Source organism: Onthophagus taurus, chromosome 8, assembly GCF_036711975.1.
Source record: "Onthophagus taurus isolate NC chromosome 8, IU_Otau_3.0, whole genome shotgun sequence".
In the NCBI taxonomy this organism is placed as follows: Eukaryota; Metazoa; Arthropoda; class Insecta; order Coleoptera; family Scarabaeidae; genus Onthophagus; species Onthophagus taurus.
In genome coordinates this window covers 18,916,056-18,921,313 of record NC_091973.1, presented here as the reverse complement: position 1 = coordinate 18,921,313, position 5,258 = coordinate 18,916,056, and the positions used below count along the sequence as shown (strand labels likewise).

Sequence of the window (5,258 nt, the reverse complement as noted above, 5' to 3'; positions counted from 1 at the left end):
TTTAGTTAAAATTCGATGTAAAAATCGTCTCTTAATTTCCATTAGTAATATTTTTTTTCTAATCTCATTTAAAATGGCATTTTAACCGTTTAATATTATAGAAAGTCTCAATAATTTCAAGCCATTTACGACCATTAATGCGTTTACGCACCGTTTCTTCACATTTTTTTGCGTATTTTTGACATAAGGCTTTTGCGAATTTTTTTTTCTTGAGTTGATATATTTTTTTTGTAATAAGTCTTAAAATTTTACAATAATTTCTCACCTTCATCGTAAATGGGTAAACAATAAACTTTTTATTTTTTGTACACTTTAGTAATGTTAAAAAATTTATTACCTTATTCACATAAGGTAATATAAAATTTCTGTTGAAACTACCTGTAAACTGAATTTTATAGATTGTTATTTATGAGCATGATAATATTCCATATTATAATGAAAAACCATTTGATTTTGAGTATATAATTCATTTATTTACAAAGAAAATTTTATTAATAATAAAACATTTTATTATATATATATATTTTTTTTTTTTTGCGCAGAGGAGGCGAAAATGCCTTACGCACCCCGGCCTACTGATGGCGCCTATAGTTCGTGGGTCGGAAAAATCGTATTTCGGCCGGGAGTGTGGGACTACAATTAATTAGCCCCTGCTACCCACTAAATACCCCCCTCTCTTCTCCCGGACCACCCGGATTTCTGCGGAAGTCGTTATATCCAGGATTCAATTGCAAGAAAAAAAATATTGATGGTTACTATTAATTTTATTAAGGTTGTCTTAACTTACCGGCTTTGGAAGGGGCTCTTCATCCCGCGGGATGAAGAGTTTTATCTTTTTCGTCTTGAGGACCACAGCCAGGTATGCGCTTATTGTTTCTCACTTGATATTGTCGGTCAGCATTGAAAAAATTAAAAAGATTTCATCAAATATTAAGAACAGTTTAATAATAAAAATTATACCTACTTAATAATGAATAAAATTTGTTATGTCAAAATTTAATAATGGGTGTATAACCTGTTATTATTTTGACATTCTTCTAATCGGGATGTCATTGAGCCGACCAATCGCTGACATAAATCCCCGCCACGAAGACTATCCCATTTCCGCATAACGTATTCTTCTAAAATATAATTATATATATAAAACGTTACAATAATAATAAATAAATATTAAAAAACAAAAAGTATTAAAAATATATTAAAAATAGTTTATTGTAATTATTATTGTAACGTTTACTTTTGATTGAAAATTATTATTTGTCAAAATTTAACGAAATTCCTTAATTAAATCATTCATAATAAAATACAACAAAATATTTATTTTAATCCAATTCTGGGAAACATCCCCGTCTCTTAAAAGTCTCGCGGTAAGATTTTACAAAGGGTTTGCGATGGTCATAAAAAATGAGATAACGCAATTACCTAAGTAGTATAGAAACGCCGATTCTAGATAGGAAGTTGCTCCACAGCTCCACATCCGCTCCACATGACGTCATCAACCCAATGTAAAAGGATAGGGAAGGGTACCAACCTATGGCTGTGGAGAAAACAAAAATAGGTTGGTATTGGAAAAGTAACTAGATCTGGTGACTTTTAAAAAAAGTAACGCGCCACCTAGTGGCTGGTAGTGGAACTAAACCACTACCAACCAGGTAGACTGCTACTTTTTTAAAAAGTCACCAGATCTTGTTACCAACCTATTTTTTCCCTCAAGCGTTTGGTTGGCACCCCTCCCTATCCTTTTACATCGGGCGGATGACGTCACGGAGGAGCGGAGGAGCAACAACTTCCTGTCTAGAATCGGCGTTTCTGAAAGATGGCGCGTTGAACGCATAAAGGCGCGCCTCACAACTCTTGAATGCGCGTGCGCAGGAACTTGGGAATATTCCGGAAAATAATAATAACACAATTTAATTCCCCCCCCCCCCCCAATCAACCCAATAAAAGTATTAATAAACATTTTTATAATAATAAACATTACATAATAAATAGTTACAAAAAAATAATAAAAACCTTAATGTTATGGTACTTTTTTTACAAATTCAATTATATGAGCGGGCTTCGGTTTACCACCATCCTTTATTATTATACACGATACATTGATCTTGTAACTCCAAAAAATTTCTTGATCGGTAGGTAAAAAAGAAACGTTGAGAAGCAAGCCCGCTTCTAACTCCACCACAACGGAAGGTGACGACCATGCGCAGCTCGTAAGACGTTTTCCATTAACAATAAATATGGTAAAAGGGGTAAATCCAACTCAACTTCGAATAAATTTTTTCTTTGGTTTAAACTCACAAAGACTGAAAAAAAAAAACACAGAGACGACTATGAGACATTGCGCGCGGTTTACGTTTGACGGGTAAATCCAACTCAACTTCGAATAAATTTTTTCTTTGGTTTAAACTCACAGAGACCGAAAAAAAGAAAAACACAGAGACGACTACGAGACATTGCGCGCGGTTTACGTTTGACACGTTCGGTTTCTAAAGTAAAACTGATTATGAGTTACGCGATACAATGCTTTCCTCGCCGGGGCGGAAGTGTCAACTTACGACAATCGGCGCGGCGCATCACCAAGTAAAGTGCAATGCACCTCGCCGGCGGGAGTGTCAAGTTACAATCAATGCTGAGCAATGGAATAATTGACCTAAATGAAATGCTATACATATATATAATTAATATTAAGAAAGTAAAAAAAAATAATACAAATTATAAAACTTTTTAATGCGTTTTCATTAACAAAAATGATGTAAGTGAAAAAAAAATACATTTAAATAAAAGAAGGAAAAGGTTTCGGCGGCTCAGTGGTGATGTAAATTAACGAACTATATAATACAGACTTATTTAATTTAATTTAATTTTACGCGAATTGAACCGATAGCTGCAAGGTGAAATATAAATACTTTAAAGACAATAAACCACTGAACCACCGAAACCTTTTCAATTTAATATTAAAAGCCTAGCAGTTGAACGAAAATACAAACAAAAAAGATGCGTGTTTAAGAAATATATAAAACTTACTTATTTAATTGAATTTAAGCGGATTGAATTGATGGCTGTAAGGTGAAATAGAAACAACAAAATGATGTGTTTAAGAAATACATTTGTTATTATTTAATTTTTAAGAATATATAATTTTTATAATACAATTACATTTATATTAATACAGATGAACATCAGGGTCATCGGTCGGAAAGTTTTTACGTTTCAAGCTTCTTGACGAAATCCAATAAATATACAGGGTGTGTTTTACCAATGTCTTTTGCACCCTTATAAATTATAGACATTTTGCTAAGTTCCATAATTTCTTCGTCGGTAATATCTTCTGCGATGCGTCTTGGTAAATAAATTACGAATCCAGCCTCCAGTTCAAGTACCACGGACGGCCAAGAACACTTTTTAAGCCGTTTCGCACACTTAATCGGGTATGGAGTGTCTGTTTGAAGCGCAGAAATTGATTTTTTCGGTGGGAAATTGCACTGACCCAATTGACTTAGACGAGACATGATTTGTTTCGTAGATTAATAATAATAAAACGTAACCTGTTAGCTTGGAAATAGCTGTCATACTAAATAAATTATTTAGAACATGTAATTATATGTATGAAAATAATGGGGGTGGGGAAATGTGTAATAGAAGTTTCTAGAAGGATGATGCAATTCGCACGTCAGGTGTTATTGTTATCTAAAATGCAAATCAAGCAGTTTTTGTGTAATAGAAGTTTCTAGAAGGATGATGCAATTCGCACGCAGGTGTTATTGTTATCTAAAATGCAAATTAAGCAGTTTTTATTATTAAATCACCAAAGTTATGTAAAGTTCATTGAACCTCACCAACACTTGTTTCAACATGTTTAAACTTGTTTAAATTAAAATAAATATAATTTTTTAACGCAAGTATTCGTCAACATTCTTAATAGTAGTAAGTTTAAACTCATGAAATCATATCAATATATTCCATTAAGTAATAATTTATTTCAGATAAATTTTGCAAGCAAAATTCTCGAATTAATTTTAACTTATCCTTCGAAAATTGAGTGTTCATAATAAAATCAATGTAATCATTAAAATGCAAATTGTCTAATACTTTTAATTTGTATGAAATTAAAAATTCCTTAGATAAAATGTCTTGAACTTCCATCAAGGTTAATATAATCGGAATAAAAAAATTATTTTCAGGGTCCATATCTTCATATGTGATGCACACACAATTCTCAACGTCTGCAGTAACTCTAAGAATTCCATCCGCTAACGGTATAATTTGGTCAGAAAAGTTCATTTTAAAACGAATGATTTTAAATACATTAATCAATTGTTCCCAATCTTCACGTAGAAAAGAGAGTATATGTGATTTCGATTCTACATCATTCCAAGATTTAAAAATCAATTTCACACATGTTATAAAACCTCTCGCCACACTAATACCAACTTTTATGTTAAATCTATCGATCGAATATAAGGTTTCACCAATAAATTTATTTTCTTTCTCTATATCATCACGAAACTTCTTCCATTGTTTATTAATTGATACCCAGTAAGGGCTTTCAGAAATTTCACACCCAGTGTTAACATCCATATTTCATCAAATTTAGTTGTAAACTGAATACATTAATTTTTTAATTATATGATATATCTCACACCCAAACCCTTTCCCAATAAATTTTACAACTATTATAATAATAAAACTACAATCAATTTTTTATTTAAAAATTATTATATTTACAACTTAAATACAAGTAACATTATTGTGATTATATAAAAATTTTTGTAAAATTAATACATTGTTTTGTGAACATACTGCTGGAGAGCCGGTGTGGAACCAACATTGATTGTTGGATGAATTTAATTTAGTCTCATCCTCTTCCGCAAATTCTAACGCAATATCCGTTAGTATTGAATTGCTTTTACGTGTTTTCAAAAACTGCTTCTTTTGATTTCCCTTAACAAATATTTGATCGTAGGAGGAAATTAAGGTATCAATTACATTTAGACCTTCTGATTGATTTATCCACCCATCGCTATATAGCAACCTGTGATGGTTGCGTTCCAAATATCTCACTGATCTTCGATCTCGAACGTTTAACTGTTGGAATGGTATACTAGCTTTTAAGTGTAAATGTATTATGTAGTCGGTGGTGATATCCACAAGAGTAAATTCTTTAACTTCGAATTTAGAATTGACGTAAAACCCCTGAACGTCTACAACCGCGATTTTGAACTTCATATTGTAAACTAACATATGACCTCATGTGTAAT

At 31.9% G+C, this 5,258-nt stretch overlaps 1 long non-coding RNA gene across 2 annotated transcripts; it reads right to left on the bottom strand.

Annotated features, from left to right (window-relative positions):
• Nucleotides 1-446: 446 nt before the first annotated feature.
• Nucleotides 447-1,207, bottom strand: LOC139431169 (uncharacterized). 2 transcript variants are annotated; one of them, XR_011641477.1, is made up of 2 exons: nt 961-1,207; nt 447-880 (listed from the first exon to the last, which is right to left on the bottom strand). It is a non-coding gene; the product is annotated as an uncharacterized lncRNA (long non-coding RNA). The 2 variants fall into 2 exon arrangements; XR_011641476.1 differs by having other exon boundaries at nt 965-1,207.
• Between the last annotated feature and the right edge of the window lie 4,051 nt (nt 1,208-5,258).